The 23,330-nt window shown below is 43.3% G+C and overlaps 1 long non-coding RNA gene across 1 annotated transcript in view; it reads left to right on the top strand.

Annotated features, from left to right (window-relative positions):
* Positions 1-23,330, top strand: part of LOC102007596 — an 89,368-nt gene that overhangs the window by 38,432 nt on the left and 27,606 nt on the right. The window contains exons 3-4 of the long non-coding RNA XR_262050.2: positions 8,656-8,872; positions 10,736-10,853. This is a non-coding gene — a long non-coding RNA (uncharacterized LOC102007596). The remainder of the gene's footprint in view (positions 1-8,655; positions 8,873-10,735; positions 10,854-23,330) is intronic.

Genomic DNA, 23,330 nt, shown 5'->3' with positions numbered 1-23,330 from the left:
TATCACACATTCTCACCTAGAGCGGTATACACCCAAGGTTAGCTGAAAACGTGAACTTTGATCACCATTTCTGGACATCAGGTCTATGTGACCACAAAGAATCCAAGTGGTAGAAAGTCGTCTCCTCAGAAAGGCTTTTGAGATAATAAAATTGTCCATAAGCCTATGAGCTTTCCATTTCCATAGCAGAAATATCCCTGGCTTTCTCCAACTGGAGTTGAGGTCCAGTTTGGTTAGGGGCACTGGTGGAGGGTAGGCCTTCCATTTCCTAGAAATGGAATTGCATGTATCCCAGGGTGGTCGAAATTTAGTAACTAAACCCTTGATCTTCTTTTCAACACAGAACGTTCTGCCCTGGAGATGATTACTTATAATCCGTTGCCTAACGATTTCAATCCATTTTGGAAGCACTGCACAACACACCAACTAGAGCTGGTGCTGTGTGAAGAACACTGACAGGGTTCTTATCCAAGGGTAAAACAAATGCCTAAATCACTTCATAGTCTTGCCCTCCTCCTGAACTTCTGCAGTAACTCACATGCATTTCCATTGGTTTCTATTATGCATTGTTTTGGTTATGTAATCTTTTAATAGGAACTCTTTATGAGTATAGGCCAAGAAGAGTACCTGATACATAGTAGAACATCAATAAGCAGTTGCTGCTGAGGAATTTAAACGTTACAAATCAATGAGTTTATATGGTTAAACTGAATAGAAAAACAAACCATTGCTGTCAGCTAAGTATATTCTCTTCTAAATACTATTTTGAAATACTTTTTCCACATCCATTAAATCTTGGCTTAAGGCATGAATTCTGTGTTGGCATTTTATTATTTTATGGTCATCCCTACGGTGACAGCCATGTTGTTCACAACTTTCTTCAAGAGAATATTTGATGCCCAACTGTGCAAAGTGCGTCTAGTAGATAGGCTCCCTCTGCAGTGCTCTCTGATTCCATCCTCTGCACTAGGACAGATTCAATGCTCTGCTGGGATCCCCAGACAAGGGCAGAGCTTGGTGGGTGTTTGGGGTGTGGTCATTTCTATTTAGTACAGGGCTTCTTTACTGGACAAACTTTCTCCTGGAATTTCTACTGGGTTAGGCTGAGGCTTTCCTTACCCCATTTTTCTTCCTCTCCTCTTTCAATTCAGATACCAAATATACAATCTGAAGGCTTTAGCTGCCCAATGCTCCTTCTCCTCCAGGCTTTACAAACTTTACCTCCTAATAAATCTTTACACTCCTATCTCCCATGTCAGAGCCTGCTTCCCAGGGGATCTGAAATAACACATCTACCCAATACCTCATCAGACATACTTTCTTCCCTAAGACACGATGCAGAGATTTTTTATTAACCTGGGTGCATGGTGTCTCCCACCACAACTGTAGCCTTGCTGAAGAAAACCATTTATCATGGCAACAAAGTCGATCCCAAGTCATGCTTTTTCTGCAAAAATGCCACCTCATGGGGTGGCTAAACTAGAGAATGGGGCATTTGAAGTCAGCACCCTACACACTAACTCTTTGGAAAGTTTTTGCAAGTCATTTCAGAGCCTGCAGGAAACCCGAGCACTCCTCTTGGCTCAGGGAAGGGCACTGAACATGTTCAGAGGTGATAATGAGAATGACCATGTTTGGGGTTTATGAGGACTCTTGGATGGGGCCCTTGAGAAGTCCAGGGCTTTTCTTCCACTTGGCATTTTGTATTTTTGGCACAAGATATGTTAAAACTTGGAATGAGGTTATAAGCTATTTGTTTTGCCAAAGAACCAACTACTGCTTCAAGTCTTATGTTCTCCCTCATCTCTTGTTGGCTTCTGCCTTGCCAGGGATACTGCTCTCTTGTGGGGCCTGGTAGCCCCACTGGTAGCTGAGAGCAAGACTGGTGGAAGTTGAGTGAAAGGCAGAGCCAAGAAAATCAAACAACCTGAGTTCTGTTATGGATTCACTTGCTGCTTGCAATTTGGCATTCTTGATTACTATTGGAACCCACTCTTTATTATGAGGCATATCAGCTAGACAGCAGACACATTCTTCTCCCATTAGATAATGCCTCAATTCTGAGTGTTGAAAACATCAGTTCCTTCAGCCGTGACTTTGTGTGCACAACTATGGAAAAAAGGAAAATGTTAAGATTCATGAGCTCAGATGTGTTTCAATTCAGTGCAATAAGATAGCTAGTGCATAGCTTCAAGGAAGAGATTATAAGACATTAACACAGACAACAGCCTTCTCCAGGGTGCCTTCCCTGACCCCACCTTACTTCAGTCATTAATCAACCCTCTAAGCCCTTGCGTACATACTAGTGTGACTCTAGTTAGTTTTCTATGTTTGTGTCCTGTCTGGATCTTGGAAGAAACTGGAGAAGACATTATAGAATAACTTCTAACTGAAGGTGGGAAGCCCCCCATCATACAAAATAGGTATATCCTAAGCAGGCACTATGTCCCCAAAACAGCGTGTAGAGAGAAATTGAATAATGTCAATGTCCCTGAGCAAGTTTCCTGAGCTGTTCCTTGTTCTTTAAAAGTACAAAGAAAATTGAGAAACAGAAATACAAAGAATCATGAGACTACTACTAGCAATTATACAAATTGGATAGTCTAGAAGAAATAGAGATATTCCTAGAAACATATAACCTACCAAGACTGAATCATGAAAGAATAGAAAAGCTAGGCAAATCAATAACAGGTAAGACTGAATCTGTAATTAAAATCTTCCACAAAACAAAACAAAGGGAAAACTTCAGGTCCTGATGGGTTGAAGGTTGAGTTCTACCAAAATCATGAAGAAAAACTAATCTCAATCTTTTGATTGTTTTTTGTTTTTTGGTTTCAGGAATTGAACTCAGGACTTTGTGCTTGCCAGGCAGGCGCTTATGCCACTGAGCTATATCCCTGGCCCCTAATCCTCTGAAAGTCTCTCAAAAAATTAAAGGTGAGAACATAGATCCAAGTGTGTTTTACATAGCTAGTATTACCTTAACACCAAACAAAACAAAGACATACAAGAAAAGAAGATCACAGGCCAATAACCCTAATGAACACAGGTGCAAAAATCCTCAACAAAATACATGTATCTTAAATTTAGTGGCACATTAGAAGACTCTTTACTATGATAAAGTGGAACCTACCCCTGTAGTATAAGGATGCAAATTAATGAATGTGGTATACCATTTTAGCAGAATGCAAGACAAAAACAATACCATCATTTCTGTAAATGCAGAAAAGCCCTTTACAAAACTCAGCAGCATATTTATGATAAAATTCTTCAGTAAGCTAAGTATAGATGGAATGTCAAGCCCTCAACTAACATTATAGTCCCTGGTGAGGTGAAAGCTTTTCTTCTAAGATCAGGATCAAGATGAGATGCCTACTCTTACCATTTCCATTCAGCACAGTACTGGGAACGCTACCCAGCAATTAGGCAAGAAGGAAAAAAAAGAATCCTCATCAGAAAAACAAATTGTCTTGGTTTGCAGAGGACATGATCTTGTATATAGGAAACCTTGAAAACAAATTCATTCACCAAAGAATGAATTTGATAAAGTTATAAGATATAAACTCAACATATAAAACTTAGTAGCATTTCTGTCTTTATTAGAAGCATTTCTCAAATATCTGCTAATCTTTTGTTTTTTGTTTTGTTTTTAGGATATAGTCTCAATGTGTTGCTTAAGGTGGCCCCTAGCTCTCTATCCTCCCTCCTCAGTTCCCTAGGTAACTGGGATTACAGATATATGCCACTGGGCCTCACTGGTCTTTGATTATCCTTAGTTTAAGCCACTATGACACTGATTAGAAGCTTCAGAATATGACTAATTCTCTCTGAATACGAGCTTCTCTGGGTGATGTGGCTAGAACCCAATGTCAGGGTCTTAGTCAGGTGTGAGCTAGTCAGGTGTCCCAGAAAAAATATGTCCAATCCGCTGCCTGCAAGATGTAATCATGTTCCCACATTCTGGAGGCTGATTATTCTCGGAACTTTGTAATATTACTGCATTCCATTTCTGCTTCTCAAAGCTCACGAGGGTATAGGGATAGGTTCCACTTGATCATAGTGAATGGTTCTTTTAATGTGCATTAAATTCAACATGCATGTGTTTTCTTGAGGATTTTTGCACCTGTGTTCATTAGGGTTATTGGCCTGTGATCTTCTTTTTCTTGTATGTCTTTGTTTTGCTCAGTGTCAAGGTAATATTAGCTTTGTAAAATGATGGTTCCATTTTCTCAGGTTTGTCATCATTTACCCCATGCACCCAACATACTTCTGTAATTGTCCTTGTTCTTGTTTTTCTCACCCTTCCTGGTTTATATCATTAACATATCCAGGACTTTAGGAGGGATGGAAATAAAGGTATGCATTCAGTGTACCATCTGATCCAGAAATCACTATTTAGGTGTTGTCTCTCTTTATTTTTGGCTTAACACACTAGAAATTGGATTTAAATGAATTACATGCTTTGTCTTACTAGGGATTATAGTGACATTTGTCATATATCCTGCAGGTTAGAATCATTTCCTCACTCTTGATTGCATTTGGTTTTTATAATAATTTTGTGTGATAAGAAATATCATCCTTCATTTTTCAGTATGAGAAAACTGACATTTAGGGAGGTTGAATTCTATCCAATTTCCATTAGTTGGTAAGGAATCCCTATAGGACTCAAAACCAGATTTCCTGACTGTAAGTCTGATGTTGGTTGCTTGCATGAGACTCCTTTGGAAATAGTTTCTGTAACTAGAACTAATTAACCTGCAAGGCAGCCCCCTCTCTCGGGGAGGTTCTCTGGACTAGGAGCTGAAAACTACCTACTTTTACATCTCAAACATTTTGGTTCTGCCACCCTCAGCTATGTGCTATATATTTAACTTCTTTTCCTTAAGGCATGGCCTTAACTAGTGTATCCAGCTGTCATTAAGTTGTCGTGTATGGATGAAGGGTAGTGAGGTTTTAGAACTTCATGAACTCTCAGTCTCAAATGTTGGTTGAGTGTGGAAGCTGTCCTCGGTGGTGGCAGATAAGCTGTGAGTGAGACTGCAGGATTCTCAAGGAAGGATGGTAGTGACCGGTGGGAGGATGGTGGATGATAGCAACAAAGCAGTGCAGAGAGAAGAGTGTCAATCTGAGTAGCAGCATGAACTTCAAAGGGAGTGAAATATTTACCTCTGAGGAGTTGATAGATACGCAGAGGACAGCTTGGAGAAAGCCAAGTCTCTTGGTTTCTAGAAGAATGAGGTTTATTGCAGAATTAGAACATAAAGAACATAAAGAATCCAGGTATCAGATAAGACAATAAGGGGGAAGAAACACCGGGTATAAGGGAAGAGCGTGTAAATAAGGTAAAATGGAAAGATTCAGGATAAGTTAGAGAAAAGGAAAAAAGTAAGCTCAGAAGAGCTCAAAGGTGTGTACCTGCCCTTGAATCAAATTTTAAAAACATGTTTGTCTTCCCACCCTCACCCGCTGCAGAAGCTGTGGAGGGTAACAGCGAGGCAGTCGGTGCCTGGCTTTTATGCCCATGGAGAAAGTCTGCAGCATGCCCGTCCTCACCTGCAGCGTGCCCTGACTTGCCAACCCAGCCCATGGGGCTCTTTCTTGTCCGTGATCACCAAAGAGATTGGGTGAAGGATTTGGTCTGAAGCCAAAGCAAACAGCAGCTGAGAGCTATATAACATTTGGCGTCTGGCTCAGATGACTCTGGCGCCTTTCTAGCTAACCTCCTTTCGCCGCAGAAACTGTTTGGCGCAGTGAAAACAACTAACATTTGTGCAGTGCTTTGGGGTTTACCGGCCATTTCTATATACGGTCCTTCATTCTGTCCTTCCAGCTGGGAAGTTTTATGATTCCCATTTCACAGATGCATAAACTCCTAGCTCCATTCCCTATAACTGAGAGACTTTGAGTAAGTCATTAAGTCTCCCTGCACAGCAGCTTTCCTAGTAACAAAATGGCAGTAAGACCTGTCATAAAATTGTTTGAGAATAAAATAGAATTATGTGTGTATAGTACTTGAACAGCTGGTGTCATGTAGATGTATTTCTCCACTTAAGTGACTTATTTCAGTTGAAGTTCCTATTTGCTCTTGTCGCTGAAGAAAAGATCATTCCTAATGGGGAAAGGGACTCATTTATCAGTACGCACTTGTGCCTGTGATAGATTATAAGGCTCCTGCAACTTATTCCAAGTCCAGATGCATATTTCCTTGCAATGGGAGAATCCATCTCCCATTCTTAAATGTAAAATCTATTTCTTCTCCCTCTTGAATGCTAGTTGCCTTTAGAACTTGCTTCAATCAATAAAATATGCCGGAAGTGACAGTGGGACTTGAGTGGTTTTAGCTTTTGGATGCCCTGAGCCTCCCACATAAGGAAGCCCAGACCAGTCTCCTGGAGAACGGTGACCACAGAGACAGGAAGTCCTCACCCTCCTTGTAGAACAAACCATCCCCACTGAGCTCCCAGGGAGCCAGCTGGGACCAGTCAGCCCGTCTCCCTATTCCTCGTCCTCCGCCATGCATGGGCCCAGGTTGGACCAGCAGAGAAACCTCCCAGCTAAACATGGCTCACATGGTTTTTATTTCAGTCTACTGTATTTTGAGATACCTTTTCATATGAGCATAGATCATGGAAACATAACTAAGGTAAGATAATAAGAATACGTTTGAATGGTAACATTATCTAGACAATAAAAGCAGGTATGAAAAGAATTTATGACATCATCTCTCTCCTCTAAATAGAGTTGATCCTACACCATTTGGTGTTCATTTTAACTAGAGATACATACAAATCTTTTAATCATAGATATGGTATCATTTACATGGAGCAAGCTCCAACTTCAGGGTTTCATTAATTTCTGCTTCGTTTATATGACCAGTATAGGGCCAGAGCATCTGTGTGTGACACAGGGTCTTGGGGAATATTTCAAGCATAATGCTGGGAGTTCACAGTGAATTTGAGCTGAAACCTCCAAGTCTCTGATCCCAGGAAATCTTTTTGCCATTTAATGAGAGATACTCACCTGTCTTAGTTACTGTCCTTGTCCCTGGTACTCAGTCCCTGACCCCCACAAGTTACAGGAGGAGAGGTTTATGGCTCACAGGTACAGTCCATGGTTGGCCTGCTGCAAGGCATGACGGTGTGGCAGAAGGGTGCGGCAGAGAAAAAACTGTTCAAGTCATGGTGGACAGGGAGCAGAGTCAAGAGAGGGCCAGGGAAGGGAGATAAAACCTTCTGGGTCAGGCCCTCAGTGACCAGCTTCTTCCAGCTAGCTGCCTCACCCTAACAACAAGTCAGCTATCATGCCCCTATAATCCAATCGCCTTCCCAAGGTCCCACCTATGAGAGGCCTCATTGGGGGTTTTAGGGGGAAACTTGACCTAAACTATAATAACCCCTCTCATCATATGATCAGTTTCTAGGAGACCTCCAAGTTACTCTGGAGCAAATAACGTTCAGAAAAAGGGATATGGAAGCAGAGTGAGTGGTAACAAGACATTGCAGGACAGGCTGACCCGAGCAATCCAGACCTCACCCTGTCTGGGTCAACTTGAACATCTCAGAGGGATTTTTGTGTGCAGGGGCTCAGAAAATCACTGAAGTCTTTCCCAGCCACAGTGACATATACAAAGCAGGTTGCTGTTCTTTGAGCAGCACAAGTCAAGTGTTCTTCCCAGTGGTCCTGCTAGTTTCTGCTGTGGAACTGACCACAGGCAGAAGAGAAGGCTGAAGTAACTTTGTGCAGTGAAGACCAGACTGCATTCTCTCCAAAGGCCAAAAGGAAGATCGGCATTAGAAAAGTTAACCCACAGGCTAGTGGGAAAACAGGAGGGGAAACCTGCATGAGTGGGAGCACAGGCTGCTGTGCAGAGTCTAAGGTTCCTCCTTGCCCTCTTCAGCTCAGAGCTGGAGCCATTGCCCTAATGTGCTAAAGGGAGACTAATCCTTTTAGTTAAGCCGCTCTCACTCTCCCCTCTGTTCTCTCTCACTCTCCCCTCTGCTAAGAGCAGAGATGGCTCTGGTTTCTGAGTTCTGCTTTTCCTGCATGATACCAGTGCTCTGTGTGGGAGGAAGAGAACGGGAGAGGCTGCCACCATTGCCCAGTCATGGGCACTTGCAGCTGTGACAGGTAACCCACCTCTTGAGCCTACCCATCAGGCAAAAGCACTTACGAGGTTCCCAGGAGACCCAGGCAGAAAGTATAGCCTGCTAGAGAGGTGATCAAGAAAAAGGAAGCCAGACTCCGGTGCTGATCTGCTGCATGATTTCAGCCTGGTTAATTATATTAACATTTTCAAAGCACGTTACACTTTATAATATGTCTTCAAAGCACATTGAAATTAATCCTGTCAACACGTCCAACATATACGATCTCATGACTCTTATTTAAAAGACGAAGAAACTTAGGCCCAGAGAGGCAGTGATTTTCCCAAAGCCACACAGCAAACGGAACCACAATCTGTTGCCTTCAAGCCCTTGACTTTCCTCATCAAACTTTGACCCTCTTGTATGTTAACTTCTCTGAGCCTGAGTTCCATCATCGTTAAAATACTGACAGTTTTACTGGGTTCTTAGTCTGTGTGAGGTAAAAATGTTACCTGTGTTTTCTCCTTTACATAACCCATGGACAGGAGCTACTTTTGTCTTTGTTTTACAGATGAGACAACTGAGCCTCAGCGAGATGAGGAGCCTGCCTGAGCCGCAGGGTGCGCTCCTGGCCACTTCACTGTATAAGTTCTTATGTGTCACAGGAAATGATGCTTTTCAGCCACCTACCAAACCAGTGACCCTGGAGATAAAACTAGATGGTGGAGTTAAAAGACTTTTTGGAAGTCAAATGTGTGGCATAAGAATGTGTACTCCTAATCAAGATGGTAGGAATTCAACAGTGCTTGTTATATTGCATATTATTGCCTTCATATTAGTTGTTCAGATTACCAGATACAAGCATGCAAAATTGATCCAAAAAATAAAGCACTAACTGTTCCTTTCGATAATTTCCTATCATCTTGTTTGGAAATTCTGTATCTTTTTCATTGTTTTTGTGTTGTTCTGTTTTTATCTTTGTTGTTGCTGCTTTTGCTTTCTTTTTCTCTTTAAAATAAAAAAAAAATCTGTACCCCTGAAGATAACGAAGATCAAAAGAACTCTTAGAAATGTATACAATAAAATCCCATATCTTCACTGGCATGAAACAGCAGAGTCAGGTATATAAAGAAGTTGCTAGAGCACACATCCCGAAAGACTTCCCAAAACAGGTGTGTTTTGCCTAAATTCCTGGCATTGCTAGCATTGAATATGAAGGAGACATTTCAAGCAAACCCTCGGCAGGCAGGAGCGAAAATCTTAAAGCCATAGAAATGACCTGTGTGTGTGTGTGCATGTGTGTGTGTGTGTGTGCGTGTGACAATATAGACTACATTATCATAAGCACAGACCAAAACTTATCTGAACACTTTTTGCTGCCACAGTCCTCAGTTCCCTGAGGAATAAAAATGCACTCTCTGATCTTGGCATTGGCTCTTGCTCTCGCTTGTGGGACTCTTCCATGGACTTTTATGTCTTTGTTTATTTTGTGTGTTTCATGAGTGGCCCATGCCTTTAAAGGAAATTCACCAGCCCCAGCCTGTCATTATGGCCCTGTGCTTGCCCAGTGCCTGGGATGGGTGAGCCTGGGCTTTTAATTTGCTGTGACAGGAAATAATTGTTGCTTGAGTTTCCACCTCTGAAAATAAACCCGGGTGGTGCTTCCCAGCTGGGAATCCACAGAGGCAAGCTCACCCTGGGGCCTATGCCAGGGGAGACTTAAGCCAGGTCTGGAACTATTGGTCTCGGTGTCCCTCATCCCTTTCTTTTTGTGGCTTGCAAAACATACAGTTAGTGTTTTCTCTAAGAGCTCAAGCTGGCCAAGTTAAGAAAGTTCAGTGGGACTATATGATAGTGCATACAAGAATTTCTGGGGGTGGGTTTTATGAAATTTCAGATTCAAGGGATATTACCACCCCCCGGCCTAATCTGTTTATAGCTATATTCAAGTTCCAGAAAATCACATATAAAACGGTAAGAATCTCAATCACTTTAGAGAAAAAGAAGCTGACATTCCTTCCAGCACAGTCTTTAGTGATGACTGAGTTTGTTGCAGGTATAGCAGTGGGAACACAATAGAAATGAGAGTAAGGTTTTGGGTGGCCATAACACCTAGTTTTGCATCCAATCCCTTCATCAGCTACAATGTGATGTGTATGCAAGAACTTACAACTGTTCCTGGTACATAGGCCTCATATTCATTCAGTTTATCACTTAACATTTCTGTTGTTGTTTTAGTCAGTTGCTTAAAAATTACATTTCAATTTTTTTCAGTACCACTACTTCATTTAATCTTCCCCGTAACTCCATGAGATTGGTGATATTGTCTCTAAACAATAAATTTAATCAAGTGGAGGAGCTGGGATTTAAACCCAGAATTTAAAAAGGGAAGTCTCCAGTCTTAGTCTGGAGAGAAGTGGATCTTGTCATCCAATTCCAAAACCTCCACAGTTCCTAGGAAGGGAGAAGAGACTATCTTAACTCCCCTTGGCCTATTCAGAAGCCTGGTAGGTTTGAACTTGATAGGGGCATTAGTAAAGAAAGGTAGGATGACACACAGCATAAGTCATCTCCTGAAGATAAACACATGTGCTGGAATCTTGTGGTGAAATAAATGAGATGCGTTTCAATAATGAATGTTCATTTTGCAGATCCAACATGGTGGCCAAAGATCGGTAGCCCTTGCTCTCTGGCCAAAATGGTCCCCTGAAGAAGGATACAGACTTGGGCTCCAAACCAGTCATTCAACACAAGTCTACATCTTTTTCAGTAAGTTAAACTTTCTCTCAGGCATCTTATCTTTATATACCTTCACTGGGTGATGTAGTAATTTTTGACTCAAGGAAAAAAAATCATAGTTAAAATGAGACTTGCAACAAATGACAGGACTTCATTCTTTTATATGGCTGTGTAATATTCTACTGTGCATACAACATCACATTTTCCTTATCCATTCATTAATTGGTGGACGCCTAGGTTGATTCCATATCTTGGCTATTGTGAATAGTGCTTCAGTAAACAAGGAAATGCTGATACAGCTTCAACATACTAATTTCCTTTCCATTTGAATTCTACCCAAGAGTGAGATTTCTGGGTCACGTAATAGTTTTATTGCTAGTTTCTTGATGAGCTTGCTTGGAGGACATTATTTTAAATAAAATAAGCCAAGCATGGAAATGCAAATACTTCATGTCCTCACTCATATGTGGAAGCCATAAATTGATCCTGTATAAGTAGAGAGTAGGATAGTGATTACCAGAGGCTGGGAAGGGGTAACAGAGAGAGGTTAGTTTTGGAGTACAAAAATACAGCTAGGAGGAATAAACTCTAGTGTTGCACAGCACAGTAGAGTAACTACTACTTGCAATAATTTATTGCATATTGCAGAATAGCTAAAAGAAAAAACATTGGTAAATATTTGAGATGATACGCAGGCTAGTTACCCTGATTTCATTACTTTGTATACACATACTGAAATGTCACATTGTGTCTCATAAATATGCACAATCATTACATGCTAATTAAAAATAAAAAACTTTCCATGAATCTTAGTCATAAACAGAGATACTGAGAACAAGAGTGTTTTCTGGACTTTGGCATGATGCCAAAGACCAGAAAGTTTTGTGAATTAGCCCATTTATTTTGCTTTTTGTTTGTTTGTTTTGGGTGGTTTTTTTTTGGTACCAGGAATTGAACTCAGGACCTTATGCCTGCCAGGCAAGCACTTGTGCCACTGAGCTGTATCCCCGGCAACCTAGCCCCTTTCCTTTAGAATGTTAACCCTTAAATTTGGCTAGAGAATTAAGTCCACTGTTTAACATTATCTTTCATTCATTCAACAAATATTGCTTAAGTAGCAAAGTGAGGTTAGGTTCTGTAAAGGAGGCAAAGATCTCCTTCCCCGAAAGCAACTTTGATTCAGTAGGGGAGAGAACACTCCAAGGGAGAGAAGAGCCAAGCTCTTCTTCCTCCTGGACTCAACTCCACATGCCAAACGCAGGGCCTTGTCTTATCCCAAATAAAGGCTTCTTGTGTGTCCATTGCTAGAAATGGTACCGGGGGCTGGGGAAATGATCTCTATCAAAGAGACCCACATTCATTATCCAAACTGGGCCTTTGGAGAGTACAGATGAAACATGGACACTATCTAGGAGCATGGGCACAAACAAAGGCCTTCTCAGGACAACTGAAACCTGTGGCCACTCATTCTCCCTGTCACACCAGTGTCTGTAGCTTTGCCACACACTCTATAGATGTTTTACTCATGCTGCGTTTACATTTTCTGCCCGAGAGGAACAAAGGAAAACCATCACCAAATAATGATTGCCTGCCTAGAAATATAAAGACAAGCATCTAGGGATTCAAAGAAAGAAGTGGTTTAGGAACTTGAACTTCCACCAAACTGACTCAACCACTGCATAATCCAAAGGCCCCAGTTTAGGGGAGACTTCTCTGAAGCCTGGCTGGTGGCATTCTAGGGATGGAGTAAGAAAATCTTTCCAGTAAAGATTGCATTTGTCTTAATCTGTACTGATTTGCTGCTGCCCATCAAAAGGTCTTATTTACAACTACAGTAATTTGCTTCCTGCGATGCCATGAGAGATTCCTCCCTGGACTTCAGAACACAGTATCTGTAGATATTTGTCTTCAGGCTAGCATAGCAGTTTTCCCTAATGCAACTGATCTTTCTCTGAAAAGATGGTTTTATAAAGCTTGCGCCAACATTTATTGACTTTTTTGGACTAGGGTCTGCCAGGAAATTGCAGCCACCGGTGTAAGTGGACTAATCAGGGCCTATGAATTGCTGTCTACCCTAATATCCGCTTTCTCAGAGATCAAAGCCATGTGGCGGGAGAGGCAGACTTTCTGCTACTTTTCTTGCATCCTCTTCTGATCTGAGTGATTTATCACTTGAGTGTCATAATCAGGTCGAGGCCTTTTTACTTCAGCTTCCTGGCACCACGCTGTTGAGTATTGGATGATTTAATGGTTTGAGTTTGTATTTAATCTGCCTATAAACAACCTTGTGCGTTTTTTAAAAAGTTTTTCTTATGAAACTCTGTGAAATGGAAGGATGGGGTACTTGAGAATTCCGAACAGTCTCACTTTGTCTGATTTTACAGGGAGGGACCAGCATGCTGTGGTGGGGAAGGAACCCGCAGGGAGTGGTCCTAAGGGAAAGCAGTATGAACAACGAGGCTTTGGGACACCAGCTCTCCTGCTCCTGGCTCACCCTTGTATTATTGGGAAGAACACCTGCAGTACTTCCACAGGTGGAAAAACCTCAAATGCAAGGCCCTAACATTAGGGTTCCTCTATCTCCCTACTAACCTCAAATAATAAATTACAACAGTCTAAGCACTGTCTCTTACTATACTGTCCCTGCCAGGAAAAGTGTCTAATTTGAGTCCAGATCCCAAAGAGCTAGGTCCTGGAAGCAGAACTGAGCATGTGGGGGCAGCTCTGTAGAGCAGGGCTGTAGACCAGCCTTCCTGGTGCCTTGACCAAGACACAGAACCCCCGAAGCCCAGTGGGATTACATTTCTCCCCACTGCCGCTCCATGGGTTTCCTAGACTCTTGCCCTAAGGAGTGCTTACCGTGGCCTTTGTCCTGCTATCTGATGTTCCCAGGGCCGGCCTGGCCTGTCTGGTCTCATCTAGATCCGTAGTACCTTCTTCAGAGTGAATATTCCCCATAGTGAGCATGCAGTGTGTGGATGCACAGATCACCAGGTACTTTCCATACCAGGGAACTGCCTGGTATGCAGCAGTAGCTCAGTAAGTATTTGTAGATGAAAAGAGAAATGAATGAATGAATGAAGTGTGAAATTCCAGTCCTGTTTTCCAGGGAGAGTCTGGAACCCTGATTCAGACTGAGGCAGTGGATACCAGGGGTGGTTTGAGCCCTCACCGCCTACTCCCGTCTGACACTTTGGGAGGAGAGGCCAGAGGCAAGAAAGGAGGAAGTGGCATGGGCTGGGGTTGTTTCTCCAGTACTGCCACTGCCAGGCCAGGCAAAGGCCCCTTGTGAACAGGACAGAGGAAGGCACATAACCTCTGCAGCCCTGGAGAAGGGCAAGCAACCTTGGTGTCTCTCCACTCAGTGACTTTGGAAGATGTTAAGATAAAAGATGTCAGCAGTTCTTCGTTAAGACCTGTGGAAGAGCAAATTTGACATCCAGAGATCATTTTGCTTTCTGGTAGCCTTAAAAGAATCAATTCCCTCTTTTCTCGGAACAGGACTGCCCTCCGAGTCCTTTGCGCCTCCTAGGTCCGCGAGAACCAGAGTTGCTTCAATACAGTGTGGGGGTAAATCGCCTTCCTAGGCATGCCGGACTCCCAGTGTGTTCAAATGCTCAGGGTGGGTGAGGCTGGGAGATTTCGCCCAGAATTCACCAGATCTGGAGTTACCTGAACTTCTAAAAGGGGCTTGCCTGGGCAATCAAGCACTTCCACGTAGGGAAAGGAAAAGCCCGGTGCCCTTTTCAGGATCAGTCTCTGGAAACCACTAAACTCTCATATTCTATGACAGGCAGAGATGTGTTTAAAAAAAAAAAAATACTCAGAGTGAAGCCAACAAGAATGAAGCAAAGTGAAGCACGTTGCCAACAGGACTGAATTAGGTAATGAGAAAGACTCCATTCCTTGCCAGAGCTGAAGCAGGAAATAATTTATTTTCCTTTAACTAATCTCTTTGTTTACATCAGTCCTTCTCTTCCATAAGATTGGCTCAGAGAAAGCCTGTTTTGTGTTATAATTTGTTTTATTTTTTCACTTTGGCCAAAGTATTTCATCCCACTGAGGCTTAGCGCCTGCACCCCCATAGCTGAAGCTACTCTTGTCATGCACAGCAGACTTGCGGTGGGGGGGAGGTGCAGATGGGGTCCCAGGTGGGATGAACTTGCCCACCTGTGGGCTGCATCCAGGTGGGCTGGCCTCTCTGTGCTGCCACTGGGGTCGTGTGTGGCCTTTTCACATTCCTATCCCCAGCTCACAGCACACTGCTCAGTGGGCACTGAACACAGCAGTGAAGCGGGTGGGGGAATAGAGGAGGAAACAGGGGAGCGGGAGGAGAATAAAAGTGCAGTGTACACCATGGTTCACAAGCTAGCTGCCTAGGGATGAGGGGAAGTCTGTCCTCCTGTTACTATAGCTCGGAGCTTTTAGGCCCATCCAAAGCTTGTTTCAAGAAGTGAGAGTTGGCCATGGCATTCTAGATCTGGAGGCAAACTGGACCCATTTTACCTCTTCTTCTCCCAGACCCCTCCTGGGAAGCAGGTGAAGTCCTGCTCTTTTCATGGGGCATTTCTCACTCTCTCAAACTCAAAGAGCTCCCTGGTAGGATCTGGTTTCTTCACAGGGCAAGATTACTGGGCAGGAGCTCTTCCATTTCTCACCATTTTCAGCCAAGGGTGGGGAGAGGAGGCCTCAGAACCAGGGTTCACAGGAGAATTAGGATGGCACCCCTCCCACATGGAACCCTTTCCTTGGCAATCTGCTCTCTCCCTGGGAGTGTTCTGACCATATCAAAGCCCAGTCCATCTGAATAACTAAGGCTGTATATGGAGCACAGCAGATGCCTTAGATGAAGAAAGCGGCTTGCCTTGTGTGAAAACCAGAGATCTAACTTCATATACAGTGTGTGCGTGCATGTGTTTGTGTGTGTGTGTGCGCGTGTGTGCGCCTTAAACTAAGAGAAGAAAATTTCTGTTCTTTTGGCTCAGGCAAAAATAAAACTGTTTTTAAAAGGCCTTATTTAAAAGGTTCATTATCTCACAGGCTGCTAACTATATACTCTGTGCCACACTCAATAAAAGCTTCATATAACTGTCTTTGAAATTAACAGCCACCTCTTGTGCTTTTCAAGTTATTAAAGACGCTGGCACAGTAGAGAGACTGTAAACTTTCTATACTGGTGATTAGTCAGCAGGACCACATCCTACCACATCCCCCAGAGCGTTCCTAACAAAAAGTTCCTTGTGACCCAGGCACCAATTTTTCTTTCTTGTCTGTTCATTCTAATTCCACTCAGCTGCTCCTGAGCAAGCTGTTTTATTCCTATCCACTTGTATTATTTACTGGAGCTTGTCGAGAGGACTGAAGTGGAGGCTGATCTTATGTAGGAAGTTTTGAGACTTATTAAAACACTTAAACAATCACCTATTGTGATAGTCACAGCCTATTTGTGGTGGCCTTGCCTGGGCCATTTGGAGCCTGGATCATTTTACTGATTTGCTATTAAAAATTTCAGGTCAGAGTGGCTTTTCTTACTACAAAATTTTTAGGCCTGGGGACCGAGGGTGTGGTCAAGTTTCTCAGAGATTTCTGGGCAAGGTCTGAAAGTAAGTGGATTAAGAGTGTTTGGGGGTATTGGGGTCACAGAACAGCTCTGTCTCTCACTGAGGAACTGAGGAGCATTAGTGTCACCTCCAAGCAACCAGAAAGCTTTATTCCTAGAAGCGGGGAGGGCTCCCTAGGACAGAGAGGGGGATGAAAGCTGTTTTCTGTAAAGATGCATAAAGACCCTGCTGTGTCACTTTTGGTCTGCTGTTATTCACATGATGACAGAGCAATTAGTATGAGCAGGACACCAGGCTGGATTTCCTGAGGGTGTAAAGTGGCATAGTCTTTGCATCATTAGTGGAAGGGCCCATTTAACTGATGCCACCTGGAGTGTCAGGTAGCAGGTAGATCACATGCAGTCAGAGCTCTGGGTGAGGGAGAGGACCCAACCAACCTCGTTCTGTCCACCCATCCTCCCACTTCCTCTCGCCCCCCATTCTTTTCTCCCCTGCTCCACCGCCCATACTCCCTCTGCTATGAACCTCTATTTGCTGGTTGAATATGGACAGGATCTCGGTGTGGGGTTGGAGGTGGACTCTTCCAACTAGGAAGTAGTGTTCAAGATAGAATGGCGGGGATGATTTGGAATTTCCTATGGGGGAGAGGAGGAAGCCTCCATTCTTCTATGGTTCTGAAATGCTCTATGATGGTGCACAACCTCAAAGCAATTCCTAGAGAAAGCCCAGGTCACCTGGACTGCTGTATACATCACTTCCCACACTTCTAGAATATGGATTTCCCACAAGTGTCCCATCAGCACATGTCATCCTTGTCCCAAGCTGGAAAGTGGAGAGATCATACAGAAGCAGGACAAGTAGAGATCAGTGAGACCAAAAGTCCAGAATCAGGAATTCCTGGGTGGGCCAGTATCTCCCATCTTGTGTTCCTCTAGCAGTGAGATATAATTTATAGCTAAGAGTAGACAGTTTCTGGTTATATAAGACAGGGAAGTACTGCTTACTGTGTTCCCAGCTCCCAGACAGGCCTCTCTGCCATAATTTTGGAAAGTTCTAGGCTGACTGATCCCCAAAACCTTCCCAACTTTTGAGATTCTAGGGTCCTATGGATAGAGAATATGAATTCAAAAATATAATAAAGCATTTGCCTCAGGCAACGGCTTTCTAACCTGGTTGGTGTACAATAATGACTAAAGGGGATATATAAAAAGTAAGACTCCACAGGCCTCCATCTTCAGCCTGGACATTATATTTCACTACATCAGAGTGTGCCGTAGCATCTGCATTTCTAACAACCCTCCAGGGAGTTCTTAGGTGCAGCGGGAGTCATAGCTGAGATGTCAAGGTCGAGTTTAGAGCCAAATGCTCCCACAAGGCAGTGAAATTAGGGAGAAGCTCAGGCACGTTTTTCACATGATCACTTCTCCTCATGGGCCTTGATCTATGGGTAATAACACCTAACATGTTTTTAGAAGGTACTTTGCTGGAAATTAACAACTTTAAGATGCAGTGAATCTGAATTTGTCTTGTTTTGTTCTGGTTTGTCTTAAACCTCAGACTAACACTCAAGCCATATTCAAAAGGCAAAGATCTTACAATTTAATTGCTATCATCACTACCATTAGCCAGCATCTGTAGCCAGATAGAAACCAGTGCTGGTTGCCCTCCTTAGTAGTTTTGGGGACCTTAGAAGACAAAGGGCCTTGTGAGAGGTAAGCTCCTCTGTGACCTCTGACTGGAGGCAGAGCTGACCCAGCCTTTGTCCAGACTGGGGAAAGAGATACAGAAGTCAGGAAATCAGGAAAAGGATCAGATCAGCTCTCCAGGCCAGTGGGCTTTCTCTCACACACCAGGCTGAGTTTCTGGGTTACCTGTAGCACACAGACAGGAGGGCTGATCAGTTGGCTGCCTGATCTCCAAGCAAGTGCTGCATGGAGACCAGGGGAGTCTGATCCTGCTCAGGAGGACAGGCTACAAGTGATAGATCTTACATACAAAGTTCAGGGCAATGTGCATGTCAAGGAAGTAAGTCTTATTCCTATTACTCCCTTTCACATGGTCTACGTCCAGACAAACTGAATGACTCACTGCTGTTTTGACAAACCCTCTTCTCCACCTTTGTGCATTTGCTCCTGTCTTTTCCCTTCCCACCCCCATCTGTTGGACTACTACACATACTTCAAGGTTTATGTCAAATACCACCTCCACTGATCTCCCTCTTAGACGCAGTGATGTCATTCCATTTAGGAACTGCCAGAGAATATTGCTTGCATCTATTCATCTAGTATTTTTCTTGCATATTTGTGTTTCTTATCATTTTCTATTATAAGCATGCGGGTCTTTGTATCCCTGTAATCCCAGCATGTTTCAACATTGTGTTTTGTATCTAGCAAGCTCCCAGCAAATGCTTATGGAAAGGAACATAGTGCTGGGCTGAAGGGAACTGAAAAGCATCCTGGTCCTTGCTACCTATTGATGGGCTGTCACTGGCAGCTCTTCAGCTTTGCCATAACCAGGCATTGACAGGTGGCTGGGCTTTCTGAGCAGAACCCCTGGTCTTCACTGGAGGGTATTATTTCCTTAAAATTAAGACCTCCATTTGGTGCTAAAAGATACTGTGTTGCATTTGAGATTCTCTTCAAGACAGAATGAAAAAAAAAAAGAAATTCGTTCCACTGGGAACAAAACTTTGGTATATACATGGTCTGCACTTTGTAGCAAATGGGTAAATTACTTGATTAATGTGATCATTTGTCATAATGTAACACATTATTTCTCATCTTTATTATGTAGAGTGTCTATGTTTGCACATCTTATATCTTTAATAACAATTAAGTGTCCTGAGAACAAAAGCAATAACTTATACAGTAGTAGGACACAAGTTTTGGAGTCAGAGAGACCTGGATTTGAAGCTAGCCTCATCACTTCATGCCCAGGCACTGTGATGGTTAATTTTAGATGTCATCTTGACCTGGTACAGATATATGGTCAAACTATCCTGACTGTTTCTGTAAGGATGTTTTCAGATGAGATTTAAGATTTAAATGGATGGACTGAGTAAAGCAGATTGCTCTCTCTAATGTAAGTGGGCCCCATCAAATCAGATAAATGCCTAAATACAACAAACAAACCAGCTAACCCTCAAGTAAAAGAGTACTTTTCTTGCCTGACAACCTTCAAACTAAAATATTAACTTCTCCATACCTTGAACTTGAACTGAGATGACTATTCTTCCTGGGCATCCAGAGTAGCAGTCTTCTGATTGGAATAACACCATTAGCTCTTCTGGGTCTCTGGCTTGCCAACATACCTTGCAGATCTTGGGACTTGCCAATCTCCTTAATTGTGTGAGATAATTTATAATACATCCATCTATGTATCTGTCCATCACCTCCTATTGGTTCTATATCTTTGCAGAATACTGACTAATACAGACACCTTGGACAGGGTTCTGAACCTCTCTGAGTGGCAGCTCTCTCATTTACAAAATCAAGGAAGGGCCAGGTGTGGTGGTGCATGCCTGTAATCCCAGCACTTGGGAGGCTGAGGCAGGAGGATCATTATGAGTTCAAGGCCAGCCTGGGCTACAAAGTGAGTTAAAGCCCAGCCTGAACTGCATAGCGAGACTCTGTCTCAAAAATATAAAATAAAATAAAATAAAATAAAATAAAAGGAGCAATGTCTACCACTGTGAGAAGTAAGTACACTATCCATGCAAACTCCTGATATGTGACCTATCATAAATGAGACCCTCAATACCCAACCCTCCCTCCCCTCCTACTCCTCTGCTTTTCCTATAAAATGCACAGATGCTTCAGGATGTTTTCAACCATGTTTTCTGAACCAAAAATAGAAGAAACATATTTCCAATTACAGGAATGATCAATTAAATATTTGAGTTGAGAGCTTTCTCAGGAAATCCCAGCTCTGTGGTCACTGGATCAAAAATCTTGCTAAATTTCAAACTTAACACAGTGACTACACTTCAACTTCAGCTGGGGTCACAGGGACAGACAACTGACAAAGGCCTAAAGACCACTCTGCTGCCAGGGAAGTCTTTCCCCAGTGTTATCATTCAGGTGCATCTGCGAGGCTCAGAGATGGTCAGTGTGGCCTCGGTCCACCTGCTGACCACCCCCCATCACGGTGTTCCCCTTTCCATGAGTACTTTGACTCACATTCTCTGTTCTGGTGTTTGCCTCAAAGGCACCTGCAGCTATTACTATACAGCAACAAGTAGGCTCTGCTATTTGGTCTATAACCAGAGACTCAAATTAAGAAAAACAAATGAGCTTACCCTGCCTGGCCTTGGGTATTTCCAGTAGTTGGAAATTCCCACTGCTGGAAAACTAGTGAAGTAGGCTCAATATAGCATTTCATAAATCCTGAAGCAGGGGCTGCACTATCCTGAACAGACTAGAGGAGTGACAGCCAGCCTATGACCAAATCTCTTTCAAACTGAAAGGCTGTTTTGTGTTGCGGGTGTGTGGTTGTTTTTGTTATGGAGAATAAGGTGGGTTTCAGAGGAAAGAAGCACATCTTCAGCTTCCCACCCAGGCAAGTAATGGTAAGCATGGCTCCTATTCCTAAATCCCCATCCAAAAAGCTGACATCAGGGTGCTGAGACAGAACGCCAGTGGGCACATGAATTTAAAAAATGGGCTTTGTTTTGACTGGGGCCCAGAGAATCAGAGTTTTAGTGTTCTAATCCTTAAACACAGAGTGTCTGGTGATAGCTTTGACAATTGCTAGGGAAAGTGGATTTAACACATAGCCATGAAACCAGCAGCTGTGTCTTTGCCACAGAGCATGACCCTGTCCTACAGATAGACAGACAGGCATCATGTGTAATTACCCTGAGCATTTGCCACTCAGCGGAATAAACTCAAGGTCTTCCCACTGGGGATGTTTATGTGATACTGTGGACTGGGTTAGGCCTGAAAAAGAATAGTTGTGGTGTACACTCCATCCCAAATGCTCCTTCCCTCTCCTTGACCTACCCTTTGTGGGAAGCCAGGAATGCTAAATATTTCTTGTAGCTCTGCCCAGGCCTTTACTTTATTTACACTCCCTCTGCTCCCTGGCCACAACCCTGTCTCTTCCCGTAGCAGCTCGGGCGTTTGAGCTGTGGACTAACTGCCTTTTTTATTTGAGCTGATATATCAAAGATATTTCAAGTACAGAAAGATGCAAGCATAAAATGACGGTTGCTAGTCAGCAAGCTGCGCTCCGGCAAAGATAATGTGCAAGTCCCATGTAACAGACTTCCTTCCTGTTGACAAATTACATCAAAGTTTCCAGGCTAGAGATAAAACAGCTTTTTTCATAAAGTGAAATAAGGTAGCACCCATCAATGCACACAGAATGAACAAGAGGTAGATGCATGGGAAACTTTCCGAAAGATCCCATGGGCCACTTTGTGTGCTTGTTTTCTGAAGGGCAAAATTAAGCCCTTAGAGCAGGTCTTTCATTTTTTGGTTTCTTTTCTAATTCTAGAATCTCCTGCAACCACAGTGGGAAGGCCAGTGGGAATGTGACTTCTGTAGTTATCACTACAGAATGTCCTATAGTTGAGGACATTTTCTTTGAGTCTGTTTTGCCCCAAAATATACCCTCAAAATCATTTCCAGGCAGTGTAGCCCCGGAGGTGGAGCTTTGGGGAAGCTATAAATGTTTCAAGGGCTTGGTAATTGCAAACCTACTAGAGAGAATAGGCTGACATACTGAACAGGTCTCCTCCCACTAGCAAGGTCCTGTGTGCTCACTTGTTCAGAGCCAGCTCCACTTAGGCCTGCCGACCTGACATGCTTACCAACAGTGCCATCTTTGGATGATAGATCAATATCTGGTTTGGATGATAGATCAGATAGTCATCCTGTCTCTCACCAAAAACACCATTTTTGATACCCATGTCAAATATTGTGTTCAAGTAGACCAGCTGGTCTGGCAGTGGGCTTGCCTCTCCTGAGGGTAGGGATGGCATCTGAGTATGGCCTGGTGGCTCAGTTGGCAAGCAGACCTCTCTGGATCCCTTCTGTTCTCTGCCAAGTCCACACACTCACCAACATATCCTCCCCACAACACTTGCAGAGAGACAGGGGTGCTGGTGGCTGAATTAGGGCTACCTCACCCCAGTTTTCTTTCCTCACCAAGGTGGGTGGAGCATCTCTAGGTAGAAAGAAAACACCACCACCTAGCACACATTTATCAGCAAATGTCAACGACATATCAGAGTTTGGCTTTGACCTTCCTGTTTGCCCAATCCATTAAACCATTGACAGCTCTATGCAAGTACATAGGCCGTTGGAGAAAGGTTGGAGAGAGGGAAGGGACAGAGAAGGGATGGATTTATGGCTGTATCCTTTATTCGGGGCTCAAGAATTGTACTAAATATTTGCCTAATGAATATTTGAACATATCATTGGTGAGGAATATTTTTGTCTGCTCTCAATCATTACTAACGCATTAGTTTTGCTTATCTTTAACAAAAATTCATAGTAATCTGTGCTGGAAAAACCCAAAGGTCAGTGGTGGAAGCTAGGAAGTCTGTACCAGCAGAATAAAGGATCTGTGCTAGCAGGCTGAGGGATGTGCACTGGAGCCAGGAAATGACGCTCAAAGTAAGAACCAGAGCTCCCCCAAAAAGTACCACAGCCATCCTCACAACAGTGAGGTCCTGAGCTCCTTCAGTGATGAGAAAAGCAGAGTTCCCATCAGTAAATCCAACATGACAACCTTCTCCAGGAGACTGAGCAGTGTACTATCTTCCCCTCCAAGCCAGGAAGTGATGCTCAAAGTGAGGACCAGAGCTCCCCTAAAGTAAACTGAAGCTATCTATTCTCAGTGCCAACAAGGTCCTGAGCTTCTCAGAGGATGAAAACAGCCAAGTTCATCAGGAAGGCCAGCATGACCAGCTCCTCCAAAATAACCAACAGCTCCTTACAGC

This window comes from Chinchilla lanigera, unplaced genomic scaffold (assembly GCF_000276665.1).
Source record: "Chinchilla lanigera isolate Chin_1 unplaced genomic scaffold, ChiLan1.0 scaffold00040, whole genome shotgun sequence".
NCBI lineage: Eukaryota > Metazoa > Chordata > Mammalia > Rodentia > Chinchillidae > Chinchilla > Chinchilla lanigera.
This window is presented reverse-complemented; position numbering and strand designations above follow the sequence as displayed.